The following is a 17,207-nucleotide window of genomic DNA, read 5'->3' as shown; positions in this document are numbered from 1 at the left end:
AAAGCCATAATGGATTCCCCACCTGTGCACCTGTAGACGATGCTTTCTGTGGTGTCAGTGTGGCTTGCCTCACCCCTTCTTGAGACCCCCTCATCCACCTTTATAAATGGGCCTTGCAGGCATTATTGTTATCAGTGCTCCTGCCCTTCCCAGACCACAGCTGACTGGACCAAGGGTGAATACCCAACTCCAGCAGGTCAATGAGAATTTTTTCTCCCAAGAATGTGCTGTTGGGCCTAAAATAAATTAGTCACATTTTGCTGTTGCTGGATTCAAAGATGGGTCAGCTCAGGAGTTGTGGGTAGGTAGAAAAATCAAGAAAGCTGTTCTACTGAGGCAGGGGCAGGAGGCAGATGCGAAGAGAAGAGGAGAGACGTAGACCTCAAAGCTTTGGCAAGTCAGATGAAATCTCTACTTTGGTTCCCAGAATCTGTCCAACTCCTGGTCTCAGGCCTTGAGAGACCCTGTTTCCTGTGGGTTCCAGGACAGCCCCTGGGTGCTCTGCAAAACTCCCCCTTTTTGCTTAAACTAGCTCCAATTTAACCAAGATCCTCCTTACCCATCTCATCCACCAGGTCTCCTTCAAGCCTATGCACAAATATCCTTGCCCTGAGAGTCTTTATGCTTTCAGTGGAGTGACCATGTCTTGACCAGGATTTCTGTACTACCACAGACCCCTGCATGACCACAGTTCCCACATACTACCATAGTCCCCTGCACAGCCTCAGTCCCTGAACTACCACAGCCCCCTGTGCTACCACAATTCCTTGCATGACCATAGTCCCCTGCACTACACCAGTACCACTCCACTACTCCACTCCCATTACTGCCGTTGGTTCATAAGTTTATCTGTCATCTATTAGACCTGAGCCCTTAGATGACAATGACAATCTCGTATGGTTAGAGCAGCACCTGGGACCTAGTAAGCACTAAACAGATTTTTTTTTATGTTTATCTATGTATTTTTTGAGAGAGAACAAGTGAGGGAGAGGCAACGAGAGAGGGGGAGAGAGAATCCCAAGCAGGCTCTGCACCTTCAGCACAGAGCCCAACATGGGGCTCGATCTCATGAACTGTGAGATCATGATCTGAGCTGAAATCAAGAATAAGACGTTTAACTGACTGAGCCACCCAAGTGTCCCACTGGCTGAGTCAGTTAAGAGTGCCACTCTTGATCTCAGCTCAGGTCATGATCTCACAGTTCACGGGTTCGAGACCCGAGTCGGGTTCTGCACTGACAGCACGGAGCCTGCTTGGGATTCTCTCTCTCTCCTTCTCTTTGCCCCTCCGCCACACGTGTGGGTGCACTCTCTCTCTCTCTCAAAGTAAATGAACATTTTAAAAATAAATAAATACATAAAAAGATTTTTGAATGAATGAGTCAGTGAGAAAGTGAAATTTATGAGTGTGGAATTCACTTGACTATTATTTAACGACTCCCATTCAACATTTCAAGTTGAAATATTTTAGCTGCTCAGGAGAACTAGAAGGCGTGCCCCGAGGGAGCAGGTACTTCCTGTCCTGTGACCGGTGTGGCCCCAGTACCCAGCACAGCTCCCAGCATAGCAGACACCTAATGTTAGTCAAATGAATGAATCAGTTAGAATGAATGAATCAGGAGAAGTAGGGGGTGTTTGGGCTGCAAAAAATCTCCCTTAACTTCCTATAAATCCTTGCCTGTGGATGGCAATTTTCTAAGTTCTATTCATAAATCTTGCCCTATTATTTGCATGCCTTTTTAAAGAGAATCTACAGAAGGAAATGAAGTGCTCATTTAGAGGGAGTTATAGACCCCTGGTTAGGCCTACCCATCCCCCAATTCTGCATTTCTGAGCAGGGCAGAAAGGCCTCCAAAGTTCTGCTGTTTGCTCCTCTTTGTCATCTCAGGAAAGATTTCTCTTCATTGATGCCTGTAGCCTCATAGTGGCATACATACAAGTTTGTAAGGCCTGCCATAACAAAATTCCACAAACTGGGAGGCTTAAATAACACAAATTTATGTTCTCGTAGTTCTAGAAGTGGATGTCCAAGATCAAATTGTCGGCAGATTTGGTTTCTTCTGAGGCCTCTGTCCTTAGCTTGCAGATGGCTACCTTCTTGCTGTGTCCTCACGTGGTCTTTCCTCTGTGCACACGCATCCCTGATGTCTCTCTGTGTGTCCAAGTTTCCTCTTCTTAATAAGGAAAGCAGGCAGATTGGACAGGGACCCACCCTAATGGCCTCATTTTAACGTAATTGCCCTTTAAAGGCCCTCTCTCCAAATACAGTCACATTCTGAGGTGCTGGCGGTTAGACCTTCAACATCTGAATTTTGAGAGGACACAATTCAGCCCATATAGTATTATATTGGCCAAACGCACTGGGACCAATTAAATATATAATGATAAGATACTGATTAAATTCATTCAAGAAATATACCCTCAGTGCCCCCAGGCCCGGGTACTGCACTGGGTGCTCAGTCCAGTGGGGGCAGGGGGCAAATGGGCAGATCATAAGGGAGGCAGCCTAACACGACACTTCCAGGCACAGACTCTGGATGTGGATTTCCTTGCTGCCCACTCCCCACTTACTGACTGGATGACTGTGGGCAAACTGTTGAACCTTCTCTGTACCTCAGTTTCCTCATCTGTGTAGTGAGGTTCATAACTGCACTTACCTCATAGGTCTGTTTTGAGAATTAAATATTTATAAAACACTTAGAATAGTTGCTGACACCTAACGCTGTATTGTGTGGTAAATAAATGAATTTGTGAGCATCCACGTGAGTCATTGAAAATGAGGTGTGCAGGAGACTGCGTTATTGGCCCCAAGTTTACCTCCCTCCTTGTATCCATGCACTTTGCCACGTAACTGTGATTCCTCCACAAACTGTGGGGTCTACTTCTTTGTCTCTTTACTTCAGGCTCACCCACATGACTTGTTCTATCCAAAGGGATAGTAGCAGATATGAAATCGGTAGATATTTGAAGTGTACCCATTGGGTGTGTCCCCTTGTGTTTCTCTCATCATCATGAGAACATGCTGGAACTAGCCTGCTGATCCTAGGGATACGAGGAGACATATGGAGACATATGGACCAGAGTCATTCACACTGACCCACAAACCCCTACATGAGAACTAATTTACTGTGTCTGTATACTAAGACTTTGAGGTTGCTTGTTACACAGCAAGAACTGACTAATAGAAAGTTGATTGAGACTATTTAATGGTGTGAGGAAATGTTCCCACTAAATTAAGTAGTGGAAAGGCAGATAACAGAACCATTTGTACAGTAAGATCCTATTTTTATTTTAAATAAGTGTGTGTGTGTGTGTGTGTGTGTGTGTGTGTGTATCCCTAAAAAATAGACCAAAGTGTTAATCTGTGGTAATTGCTGATTGGTGGTGATATTTATTTTGTGTGTGTTTCTCTCCATGCTTCAAATAATTGCCTTTGGATTGTGAAATGTTATTTGAGATGATATCTAGACAGATGTAATGATGAGTGGTAGCTGGTATTCTGAACAGTCCCTCCATGGTGCCTGTTCTTTCATCCCAGACTTCAGTCCAGATTCTTCTATGGTAACCAAACCCACACTACAGTGGGGTTGCAGGCCATACAGAATGTCTGTGATTGTAGGAGTTTGGAAATCGATTTGTAAGATAGCCTTTCAAGGTGAGACAGCTTGTTAAGATTCTCTGGTGCCCTCTGAATGGTTCCCTCAGGGCTTGGAACATTGTGTTTAATGCATTTTGGACACATGCCAGGTCAGTGCTGAAATTAGAGGTTAACATCTAGTTTAAGAGCAAAACAACAGAGGGCCTGAGGAGCAAGCTTGAAATACCTGATTTGCTTACAGCAATTACTTCATTTGTGGCCACATTGTCCCACACCACTGCAGTGGCCTCCCCAGGTGATCAGCTCTGGTAAATGGAACCTGACTGGATGGGGCCTGGCTTCTCCAGACAGAGCAGAATAAAATGGGCAGGTCCCATCATAATCTACACTGGCACCACAAGTGGTTTCCAGGCCTTGGGAGGAAAGACTGTTGCTATTTTCTTTTTTCTTTTAATCAACTTTGTTGAGGTATTATTTAGAGACAATAAAATCCATCCATTTTAAATACACAGTTCAATGAGTTTTGACAAATGTATACACTCTTGTAACCACCACCACAGTCAAGATATAGACCTTTTCCATCACCTTGAAAGGTTCCTGCAGGTCCCCTTGCAATTAATCCCAACCCCCACCCCAGCATCAGGCAACCACTGATATGTTTTCTGACTATAGATTAGATCTGCCTTGTCTGGAATGTGATAGAAATGAAATCACACAGTATGTAACCTTTTGTGTCTGGCTTCTTTTTCTCAGTATGATGTGTTTGAAGTTCATCCAAGTTGTGTGTATCAGTAGTTTGTTTCCTTTCATTTATTTTTTTAAATATTTATTTTTGAGAGAGAGAGAGGGAGAACGAGTGGGAGGAGGGGCATAGAGAGAGAGGGAAATACAAAATCTGAAACAGGCTCCAGGCTTTGAGCTGTCAGCACAGAGCCTGACACGGGGCTCAAACTCCGGAATGGCGAGATCATGACCTGAGCCAATGTCAGACAATTAACCAACTGAGCCACCCAGGCATACCCTGCGAGTTTGAGCCCCATGCTAGGGGTAAAACCTACACACACAAAAAAAAGATGAATGAATAAAGAAATTGTGGTTCATCCATACAACAGAGTACTATTTTTTAATAGTATTGAAATATGTAGAATATATAGAATATAGTATAGAATAGTATTGAGCCTGGGTGGCTCAATCAGTTAAGGGCCTGACTCTTGGGGTACCTGAATGGCTCAGTCAGTTAAGTGTTCAACTTTGACTCAGATCATGATCTTATGGTTCATGAGGTCAAGCCCCACATCAGGCTCTGTGGTGACAGCTCAGAGCCTGGAGCCTGCTTCGGATTGTGTGTCTCCCTCTCTCTCTGCCCCTCCCCAACTCTCTCTCAAAAATAAAGAAACAATAAAAACATTTTAAAAAAAAGAGTCCAACTCTTAATTTCGGCTCACAGAGCCTACTTGGGACTCTCTTTCTTTCTCTCTCTCTCTTTCTGCCTTTCCCCGACTTGTGCACATATACTCTCTCCCACTGTCTTAAAATAAATAAACATTAAAAAAAAATAGTATTCCGTTGTATGGATGAACCACAATTTCTTTATTCATTCATCTTTTTTTTTTTTTTATGTAGGTTTTACCCACAGCATGGGGCTCAAACTCACAACGCTGAGAGCAAGAGTCACATGCTCTACCAACTGTGTCAGCCAGGCACCCCTATTCATTCACCTTTTAATGGACATTTGGGTGGTTTCTATTTTGTGACTATTATGAAAAGCCTTTTTTTTTTTTAGTTTCAACTGTACTTGTTTGGTGGGTTTTATGGGACTCACTAGCTACTGATTGGATAATTTTCCCGGAAGCTTGCTTTTGAACTAAGGAAAAAGTAGATGATCACATGAGTTGATAGTTTATTCACTCATTTAACCACTCATTCAGTTAGCCACTTATCCAATAAACATCCACTCACCACCTACTATTACCACCAGTAATCGTTTAATAATATTATTTATTGAGTGCTTAGGGAACAGTAAGGTCACTGTGCTTAGAATGTACCTGGGATGATACTGCTCATTTCTCACAGCAATCCTGCAGGATAGTTGTTAACTGGCCTCAGCTTTAAGTGCTTTCTTCAACCAAAAATGCTATGCAAATAAAATTGCATTTTTTAAACAAAAGCATTTTCCATACAACCTTTCATTTATTTATTGGCCTTTCCTCCTCTCTCTCATTCCACTTCCTGTGAATTGATGAGGTTTTATTACATCTCTTCTTTAATCAAGACCAAATGGTCTATGACATTGCTCTGGCTTTTATGTTTATTGGGGTTGAAGTGGCGCCTGGCTGACAGTGAGAGGAGGACATTACACTCCCAACATCCCTGGTGTCTGAGGTAGATTGGTATTCATTCCCAGCATACACTGAACACTTCATCTTCCAGACACACAACTGAGCCAAGGTGCTATATAAGTCAAATAAATAAGTAAAGCCAAGGACACTTCTGTCCTTATTGGGCACGTGGAAATATAGTTAACTTTCTCTGAGTTTCTACTGAATGCTAACACTCACCAGGAACTTTGGAAAGAGAAAGGAAAAAAAGAGACACAGAGAAAGACTGTTTTGACTCTTGAGGAGTTTAATCAGTATGAGAGCCAAGAATAAGCTGGAAGAATGGTTATCAAGAAAGTATAAAGAAGGAGAGAAAATTAGCATTTCTTGAGATTCTACCATCTGCCAAAGAATGTTCTAGTCCAGTGGTTCTCAAAGTTGACCAGTCATCAGAAGCCTCTGGAAGGCTTGTTAAAACATAGATTGCTGCCCTGCCCCCTGGAATTTCTGATTCAGATCTGGGACAGAGCTCAAGAATTCATACTTCTAATAAGTTTCCAGGTGATGTTGATGCTACCAGTCTAGGGACCACACTCTGATATCCACTCAGAGTTGTAAATATGTGCTAGATACATCTATTATCTCATTTAAACATCCCAGGAGCACTATTAATTAGGTCTCATCCCCATTTTGTACATGAGGAAAGTAAGAGTTCAGAGAATTTTCAGAATTTGCCCTGGGTCCACAGCTGGTAAATGGCAAAGCCGAACATTGAACTTTGATCTGCCTCACTCTAAAACCCATGATTTTCCCCCTATTTCAAACTTCTCCCAAATGCTTCCTGGAAAAAGTAGACATAGAATATTATCTGAGTTTCTCCATGTTGTTAGAATCTCCAGGGTTTGGGAGTAAACAAGCATGGTGACATCATTTAGGATCACATGCTACTAAAATAATAAGGCGGTTAAGTGAATGGTTTGGAAAAGATCCAGAATGTAGGAGTCAATGGCCCTGACCAAAACTACCTGATTCTTTGAAGCTAACTCAGAATTAAAAAAAAAAAAAAAAAAAAAAAAATTCAAGGCAACCTATCCTCTCCATTTTCTCGTTTCATAATGACAGAGCCTGGTTACAAATCAGATTTTCATCAGACTATCTCCCTTCTGCTTCCCATAAGCCTCTGGCTGCATGAATTCAGCATTAGAAACAATTCTATTAAAATGTGTAAAAGCAAAGACTTCAAACTTAAATAGGTTTTCTCATGTGAACAAAGGAATTCTATCTTCCTGTTGATTTTTGTCTCCTAAAAGTCTTTAATTCAGACACAAAGTACCAATTTAAGAAGTGAGAGAGGAACTATCACTATAGATTCTACAAAGATTAAAACGATGGGGACATCTGGGTAATTCAGTCACTTAAGCATCCCACTCTAGATCTTGGCTCAGGTCATGATCTCACAGTTTCATAAGTTCGAGCCCCACATTGGGCTCTGTGCTGGTGGTGCAGAGCCTACTTGGGATTCTCTCTCTCTCTCTCTCTCTCTCTCCTATCTCTCTGCCCCTCCCCTACTCACACTGTCTCTCTCTCTCTCCCTCTCTCAAAATATATAAATAAACATTAAAAAAAAATTTTAAGATGATAGGGTAAATTTATGAACAACTTTATGCCAATAAATTTAATGATTTAGACGAAATGGATGAATTCTTTGAAAGATACAAACTACCAAAGCTCACTGAAGAATAAGTAGATAAACTGAAAATCTATTAAAGAAATTAATTTATAGTTTAAAACCTTTCCATGAAGGAAATTCCAGGTCCAGATGGCTTTACAGGTGAATTCTACCTGACATGTGAGGAAGAAATAATATCAATTTTTTATAAATTCTTTTGGAATATTGAAGAGGAGGGATTACTTCCAAACTAATTCAATGAAGCTAAAATTACACTGAAATGCAGACTTTCGTTCAAAATTAAAGACTGTACTTAAGGGGAGAAAAATGTCACAATTTGGTAATGCTAGCCAATATGGAATCCTGAGCTTCATAGCAGCTCCTGGGAATAAGCGAGATTCATTCATGTTCCTGTTTTGCAGATAAGGAAATAGGTGAGAAAAGCTCAAGCTACACACCTTTCCTCTGGTGGTAGGGAAGGCAAAGATAGGAAGACATCAAAAATAAACTATTTCACAACTTCCGTGTGAATGAGTTTAGAAAATGTTCAAAGTCACCAGAGAATGTTAAAGTGGGTCCTTAGAGTAGGACCCCAGAGATGGCAATTTACCTCATGGGAAGGTTTTTTAAAACTTTTTATGACAGAGAATTTCAAACTTATCTAAAGGAGTTAGAATATAATAATTCCCCCATAACCCACACCGAACCCCAACCAGCAACAATCAACCAGCCTATGCATCTAGACCTTCATCCATTTCCTCTAACACACATTATTTTGAAGCAAATACCACCTATAGTGTCATTTTGCCCATAAATATTTCAGTATGTATCTCTAAAACAGGGCCTCTCAATCTTAGCACTGTTAATATTGAAGGCCAAATAAGTCTTTGTTGTGAGGAGCTGTCCTGTGCATTACAGGATGTTTAGCAGCATCTATGGCCTGTACCCACTAGAGGCCGGTAACACCCCTTCTCCTCAGTTTTGACAACCAAAAACATCCCCAGACATTGCCAAGTGTCCTAGAGAGCAAAATCTCAAAACTGAGAATCACTGCTCTAAAAGATGAAGACTTTTTTATTTTGTTTAAACATCGGGGTTTTTTTTTTTTTAATGTTTATTTACTTATTTTGAAAAAGTGTCAGTGGGGAAGGGGCAGAGAGAGGGAGAGAGAGAAAGAGAGAATCCCAGCAGGCTCTATACTGTCAGTGCAGAGACTGATGCAAGGTTAGATCCCACAGACTGCGAGATCATGACCTGAGCCAAAACCAAGAATCAGATGCTTAACTGACTGAGCCACCCAGGCACCCCAAGATGAGAACTCTTGTTGAATCTAATGGGAATTCTCTGTGCTTCTTGGATTTTGATGTCTATGTCTTTCCCCATGTTAGGAAAGTTTTCCACTATGATTTGCTCAAACAAACCTTCTACCCCTTTTTCTCTCTCTTCATCTTCTGGGACTCTTATGGTTCGGATGTTATTCCTTTTTAATGAGTTACTGAGTTCTCAAATTCTTATATCATGCTCTTTTGCCTCCTTAGTTTCCCTCTTTTTCTGCTTCACTAGTCTCCATAATTTTCTCTTATATGTCACTGATTTGCTGCTATGCTTCATCCATCCTTGCTGCCATGGCATACATTCAAGATTGCATCTCAGTTAAAGCATTTTTAATTTTGTCCTGACTAGATTTTACTTCTCTTATCTCTGCAAAAGGGATTCTATGCTTTTTTCAACCCCAGCTAGTATTCTTATTATCATGATTCTAAATTCTAGTTCAGACATCTTGCTTATATCTGTGTTATGTCCCTGGCTGTAATTTCTTCCTGTTCTTTCTTTTGGGGTGAATTCCTGCTGGGTTCTGTGGCTCACGTTATGCAGATTGTGTTAATCCTCAGATCAATTTTCTAGATGTGCAAAATGGTTTGGTGCTAATCTAGCTGCATTTCAGGGATGAAAGAATCAGAGTACTTCCATGCTGCACCACCATCTTGGCCCCTTCTCCCCAAGATGAGAACTCTTTTTAAAAATACAGCTATGGTACTATTATCACATAGAAATAATTAATAACATTTCTGAATGTAATTAAATAGCTAGTGTCCAAATTTCTAATTGTCTCATAAATGTTAAAAAGTTCATTCTTCCAATAGTTTTTTTTTTTTTTTTAATAAGAATCCAAATAAGGTCCATACGCTGTGATTGACTGATATATCTTTTGGATATCTTTTAATCTTTAGGTTTCCCCCCAGTTTTTATTTCTTCATTCATTTATTTTTTCCCTAAAGAAAAGAGATCATTTTACCTATAGAGTTTCCCACAGTCTGGATTTCACTGATTACACATTCATAAAGTAGTTTAACATTTTCTTTGTGATCTCCATTTCCTACAAATTGGTAGTGAGATCAAGAAGCTTAATCAAATTCAGGTTCCAAGGCTACTTCAATGTGACATTGTGTTCTTCCATGGGCACCTGATATAAACAGCCACCGATGATCAATACCATTCTAATTCAATCATTCTTTCTCCATTTATTGACTGAGTTCTTCTCTAAAGGGAAATTTTCCCTGAGAAGCAATTGTTTAAGATTAGTAATGGCCACCTGCAAAACTAGGATGATTTAAGATTCTGAAGCCTTGTCCAAACGCAGTATAAAGAAAGGCAGAATTAATGACTGATGTCTGATATGGGCATGTGTTGGAACAGTCAGTAATTTCTATCCCTAATCTGATTTCTTCTCTATTTTAGAACTGAAGACTCAGTAGAAAGAAATAAGACCATTAAGAGTGGTTTAGAATGTGCTGAATGTGATTATGGAGTCAGGGTAGTCTCAGAATCAAAGTGATTATTTTTCTGATTTGTTTTTAATGATAATCTCCAGTGTTGGCAATACACAAGGAATACCACTTTGGAATACTGTTTGTGAGAATGTAAATTGGCACAACTTTTCTGAAGGACAATTTGATAATATGTAACAAAACCTTAAAAGTTTGCATATCCTTTGACCTAGAAATGCTACTGCAAAAATTTATCCCAGGGATGAGCAAGGAGACTTAGCCAAGATTGTTCATGGCAAGTCTATAATAATGAAACATTGGAAACAACCTAACGGTTTGTCTATAGGGAGATAGCTAAAGGCAGCATGCTATCCAATTGATGACCTTGCAGGTTTGAATATTACAGAATACATAAGGGCATGGGAAGATGTTCATGATATATTACTGAGTGAGGAAAAAAAACATTTCTGAAGTAGTATATTCAGTAAATCTCATTTTCTATTTTTAAAAAAGGAATTTATGCATATAAGTACATGCATGGGAAAAAAGGTCACAGTAGATGTATCAAAATATTAAGTTAATATTGAATTATTAATATTACCCCATGGTAAAATTAGGAGTAATTTCAATTTTCTTCCTTTTGCTTATATGATTTTTCAAAATTTCCTATAGGTAATTCACATATTTTAAAGGAAAAAGTGTTAATAACAAGTACTTTTAATTAGGGTTGCCAAATGAAATACACAATGGGACATACTTACGCTAAAAAATTATTGTTTGTCTAAAATTTAATTTAAGGAGGCATCTTGTATTTTTATTTGCTAAGTCTGGCAAGCCTACTTTTAATGCAGAGTAGCCAAAGGAGAAGGAAGGCCTGGCTGGCTCAGTCAGTAAAGCATGTGACTCTTGATCTTGGGGTTGTGAGTTTGAGCCCCATGTTGGGGGTAGAGATTACTTAAAAAAATAAATAAATAAAATATTTTTTCAAAAGTAATCAAAGAAGAGATTGGGGTACTTGACCCCAATGCGCTGGCCCCTCTGAGGACAGGAGAGGAAATTATTGTTCCAAGACTTTTAAGCCAAGAAATAGGATTTAGTGGAATAAGAAAAGATCAGTTTAGAAGCCACACAGTCCTTGTCTGAAATTCAGACTCTACTGCCTCCACCAGCTTCCCCATTCCCTGCCTTTCCCCAACACCATTCACCCCACAATAGGTATGTCCTAGGGACGAGTTACTTGTCTTCCCTGAACCTCAGTAATAATGCTTGTCTTGCAAGGATCACATGAAAAGTGTGTGATGGCACTTTGTAAATTGCAAAGTACCAGGCAGCACGTTATTATCATGTTAGTAAATTATACACACAAGGACATGTTGAAGAGGAACAAAACATCTGCCACAGATGACTGCAGAATTGTTCCTTGTAGAAGATTTTTGATGGCTCTCTGAGGTCAAAACAACTCAAGGTTTAGTCACTCGGAGACTGAACCCATATATTAACATCTATCCAAATTGTTCTTACAATCCTATTTATAGATGCACTGATCACTAAACATTGTGGGAATACTTTGCCGCAAGTCGGTTGCTAAATTGGTTGGCGAGCAGCGGGCCACGAGTGGCTCAGAGGAAGCCTGTGTTCTTTACGAGTTTGGCAGCTCATAATTCCAGGCCCTCACCTTGTCCTCACACACTAGTTGCGGTCACCTTGGAAACTGCCCTATTCTAGATGCAGAGCACAGAATGCACTGGCTGGCATGGAATTAATCAGCAGCTGCTTCTCTCTTGCTCTGTTATTGACAAACCATCAGTACCTCTCAAGCCACTTTAGGGAGGATCCACAGTGGGGTTTCAAGGCTCTTCCAGGGGAAAATTAACACCAGAGGTTAGGGTTTATGGAAGAACAGAAAAATAAAACAAGGGAGAAAGAAATTAAGGGAGAAGGAAGGAGGAAAGGAAGAAGTAAAAGAAGAAAAGGTCAGAAGGAGGCAAATGAGATTATTATCCTATTTTACAGATGAGAAAACTGAGGCCTAGCAAGGTCACACAACCAGTAAATATCAGAGCTGTATTTCAAATCCAGGAGAAATAAAATCCATGGAGGAGGAAAACAAAATCCCCTAAGGTGAGTGAATTTTCCAATGTCCAAAAAAGTTCCTGATGGGAATCAGACACTCTGGAAATAGTGCCTCAAAAATGCAACTTGTGGCATGACACAGGCAGGACGCAATGAGAGGTGGCCATCTGCAAGCCAGAAGAGGGCCCTCACCCAGAACCCAGCCCTGATCTTAGACTTCCTAGCCTCCAGAAATGTGAGAAATAAATATCATCGGTTAAGCCTCCCAGTCTGTGGTATTTAGTTATACACAGCCCCAGAAAACTAAGACATGGTAATTCCATGGTTAACTTATTAAGGAATCGCCGAACTATTTTCCACAGCAACTGCACCTTTTTCTATTCCCACCATCGGTGTTTGAGGGGAGAATGCCAGTGTGGAGTCCCACCATCCTCAGCTTCAATCTTAGCTCTGCTACTAATGTGACTCAGTAACCTCCTCACATAACCTCTCTGGCTCTCAATTTCCTCACTGGCAAAATGGGGGTAATAGAGTTGATGAGGATTACACGGATGACGTAGGAAAAGCTCCTAGTCCACGCCACTCAGTACATGTCAGTGGTTTTGTTACTGTTGCAGAGAGAATCACAAAATCTCAGTACGGGAAGGGGTCCAACAGGCACAATACACAATTTTATTTCCTGGATTATCACAGCAGGATTCCACATCATGTGTCCTGCCAGAATATCCCCATCACTGCTCACCGTGAGGCATTAAGGGTGAGAACCAGTTCCTCTGGACATTGGGATAGCATTTTCCAAGCGGGTTGTTGGAAATGTGGCTTTCACAGAGTATAAATGAGGGTTATGAAGAGGGAAAAAGAATTCTGAGGTCAAAATAACTCTGGGAAACACAGGGTCAAAAACCCTAAAGCAGGTTCCTTTCCTGCAGGACTTCTCAGAGCATTGAGCAGGGTTGTAGACTTTGAAATCACCAATGAGGAACGGAGACTGCAGCATTTCCTCAACTTCCCTGTCCTGGGAGACCTTTCCCAGCTGGACAAAGTCTGCATCCATAAATGAGGCATCTGTCCCCACGGTGCAGAAACCACACACAACCACCAAGGTCGCCCTCAGCCTTGAGTTCTAAATATTCACTCTCAACCACAGCATTGCAAAAATTTTCTCCTTTGCCACTTTGCCCCAAATGGCAGCTTAGAAACTGCAGCCACTGCTGCTCTGCAGTCTTCCTTAGTGTCCCCATTCATCCCTGCTGCGTGAAGCCAATCTCCAAGTACAAATTTCGGGTGTTAGATAATCTTCTGAGCCTGAAAGAAGAGAATCACCTTGTCAGGCCTGAGGAAATCCGCCCTCCACATTCCCATCCTGAAGCAGGTCCTGGACGAAAGTGGGCAGGGCTAAGTTTCCCTTCTCAGCCAGGTTTTTCAACTGCTGTGTTCAGTAAATTTCCAGAGCCACTAGAACTCACTAGAGTTCTGCAATTGCCCCTTCGTATCCTAATGCACTTTCTTAAAAATCCATGATAAGTTTGGAGGCCATAACTAAGAGATATGAGGAAAGGTCAGGATCTGGGACAAACCAAAAGACTTAGTAATTTTCTGAGACACTAGGGAAGGGGCTGGAGGCATTGTTCCAGAAGACCTGACCTCCAACATTCGCACATAATGCAGATGAATGCAAATAAGTTACCGCCTTCTGTTGTCACTTCCAGAATGGTGAATAATTCCATCTCAGTGACCAGAGGAAATGACTCTCACTTCACATACAAGCTTACCTTGAGTCTTTTATTCTCAGGGACACCGAGGAAACTCAGGGCTTTTCCTGAACCCTGAACTAAAATGAAAAAGACAGTCCCGGGTTGACCCCAAGACAGGAACGCTAGCACGGGTGAACCTTCGTTAAGCATTTGCCATGTGACAGATGCATGTGGTCCCACAGCCAGAGAGGAGAGCCAACTGCACACACATGCATGTGGCTGGGATTAATCCTCGCCAGCCCCAGGACCACCACCGGCAGCTCCTCAGACGACTCAGCTGGAGTTTGGGAAACTGAGCAATGTCTGCAATGTAAGGAATCCAATCCACCCGACCCTCATAGACCCAGTCAGAAGGCAGCAGCTGGGGGTGAAGCCTTTGGGAAGATTTGCTCAAGTATGCTGGGCACGGGTTTGTCTTTCACTGACACCCTCGCACAGAGCAGGCCCTGGAAGTAGCCAGAGGGAAGGCCGGACGAGCTCTGCGGGTAGGGAAGACGGACCTCTGCATGGGAGGCAGGGGGCCTGGCCGCAGAAACTATGGGGTGGCACGCATCTGAATCTTCAGCTCAGGACAGCAGCAAGTGTGCTGAGGAAAAGAAGCAGCCTGCTGTGGCAGGCCAAAGGTCAACAGCGTGGCTGCACCCCCGACAGGCTGGGTGATCTCACCAGGTCATTCCCCTTTTCTGACCTCAGCTTCCTTGTCCGCAAAAAACGAGACGGCTGGTCTAAATCTGTTGATTGGGATTTGTTTCTTCTTCTTGCAATAAAATTCATGTAACATAAAATTTGTGGTTGCTGACATCTGGCACATTCCCTGTGTTGTGCAACCATCACCACTCTCTAGTTGCAAGGCATCTTCCTCACCCCAAAAAGAAGCCCATACCTATTAAGCAGGTTATCCCCCTGCTTAACCCCCCATTATCCCCCACCCTCCAGTCCCTGGCAACCACTAATCTTCTCTCTGCCCCTGCAGACTTGCCTGTTCTGGACATTTCATACAAATGGAATCATACAATAACATGGCCTTTCCTGACTTGGCTTCTTTCACTTAGCACAATGTTCGCAAGGTTCATTCATGTTTATCAGCACTTCATTTCTCTTTATGGCTAAATAATATTCCATTGTACAGATGTACTACTTTTTATCTACTCATCAATTGATGGACGTTTGGGTTGTTTCCACCTTGTGGCTATTGTGAATAGTCAAACATTCGAACGTTTGTGTACAAGAATCTGCTTGGGAATCTGTTTTGAATTCTTTAGGGTATATAGCCAGGAGTAGAATTGCTGGGCCACATGATATGATGGACCAAATATTTGTGTCCTCCCAAAAGAAGGTCTAAGCCCCAGTAAATGTGATGGTATTTGGAGGTGGGCCCTGTGGGAGGTAATTAGGTTTAGGTGAGGTCATGAGAGTGAGGCCCCCATCATGGGATTAGCACCTTACAAAAAGAGGAAGAGATTAGAGCTCCTTCCCAACCCCCATGTGAGGATACCGTGAGAGACAGCCAAGTGCAAGCCAAATAGAGGGTCCTCACCAAGAACCTAGCCCTGATCTCAGAATCCTAGCCTCTAGAACAGTGAGAAATAAATGTCTGTTATTTAAGCCACCTAGTCTATGGCATTTTGTTATAGAAGCCCGAGCAGACTGAGACATATGATAATTGTATGTTTAAGTGACTGAGGAACCCTGAACTATTTTCCACAGTGGTTGTACCATTTTCCATTCCCACGATAGATGTTTGAAGGTTCTGTTTGCTCTTCGATCTCACCAACGTGGGAACTTTTTTAAGCATGGAGGGCATTTAGTAATAAAACTCTTTCTTCTGGGCACCTGGGGTGGTTCAGTTGGTTAAGCGTCTGACTTTGGCTCAGGTTATGATCTCACGGTTCAGTTTGTGAGTTTGAGCCCCGCGTCAGGCTCTGTGCTGACAGCTCAGAGCCTGGAGCCTGCTTCATATTCTGGGTGTCCCTCTGTCTCTGCCCCTCCTGGCTCGTGTCCTGTCTCTCTGTCTCTCAAAAATAAATAAACATTAAAATTATTCTAAAGAAAAGGAGGGGGGCGCTTGGGTGGCTCAGTCAGTTAAGTGTCTGACCCTGGCTCATGATCTCACAGTTCAGTTTGTGAGTTCGAGCCCCGCATCGGGCTCTGTGCTGACAGTGCAGAACCTGGAACCTGCTTCGGATTCTGTGTCTCCCTCTCTCTCTGCCCCTCCCCCCACTCACTCTCTGTCTCTGTCTCTGTCTCTGTCTCTGTCTCTCTCTCACAAATAAATATACATTAAAAAAAAAAAAACTACTTCTAATGAAATCTTTCTTGGAACCCTACCATAACAAAACAAGATTAAAGAGAAACTGTCAGGGTGAGGTGATGGCACCTCTAAAATCCTAGGGCTCTAAAAAAGAACAGTGTGAAACCTGTTGCTCCAGATAAGTTTGTTGGATCCTTCCTGGCTTAGAATCCAAAGATCCCATCTTGACCTGCTTCCCAGATCCATCCAGGTCCTCAGAGGTTTGGCTTAGAGAAGACTCACCCCATCTCCATTCCATGCTTTTATGGAAGCCCTGAGGTTGCAGCCCTCTTCCAGATGCATATGGGGCCCGTCTGTGCAAAAATCATCTGGTTCTCATGAAAATGAAAATTCTGGGATTCCCACCCCAGACTTACAGAATGGGAATCTTTTTCAGAGGAATCCTAGTATTTGCAAATTTTTTTTACATACTTCCAAATGTATTTTGATGTCCCCCTGTTTGAGAAACACTAGACTAGAAAGGGCTGAGAGGTGAGGGAGCCAAGGGTAAATGCCTAAGTTAATGAGGCCAAAGAGCTACTATCTCGCTGAACTGCGGTGACTTTCTCCTTTGCTCTTTAAGTGAAAGAGAGGCATTGGATTTTGCTTTGAGATCCAAGCGCCAACTGGGGCTACCCAAAGGTCATATTGGCACCACTTCTTTCCCACAAGACTATGAAGTTCAAAGGATAAGGACCCTCTTAGGCCCCTCAGAAACTGTGCACAGTGTTTAAGCAT

General features: G+C 42.0%; 1 long non-coding RNA gene across 1 annotated transcript; it reads right to left on the bottom strand.

Annotated features, from left to right (window-relative positions):
- Positions 1 to 13,065: 13,065 nt before the first annotated feature.
- On the bottom strand, positions 13,066 to 16,785 carry LOC123611550. Its single transcript, XR_006718723.1, has 2 exons — positions 16,713 to 16,785; positions 13,066 to 13,730 (listed from the first exon to the last, which is right to left on the bottom strand). It is a non-coding gene; the product is annotated as an uncharacterized LOC123611550 (long non-coding RNA).
- Between the last annotated feature and the right edge of the window lie 422 nt (positions 16,786 to 17,207).

Source organism: Leopardus geoffroyi, chromosome C2, assembly GCF_018350155.1.
Source record: "Leopardus geoffroyi isolate Oge1 chromosome C2, O.geoffroyi_Oge1_pat1.0, whole genome shotgun sequence".
In the NCBI taxonomy this organism is placed as follows: Eukaryota; Metazoa; Chordata; class Mammalia; order Carnivora; family Felidae; genus Leopardus; species Leopardus geoffroyi.
Note: the sequence above shows the minus strand (reverse complement) of the source record. Positions and strands in the feature narration are given on the sequence as shown.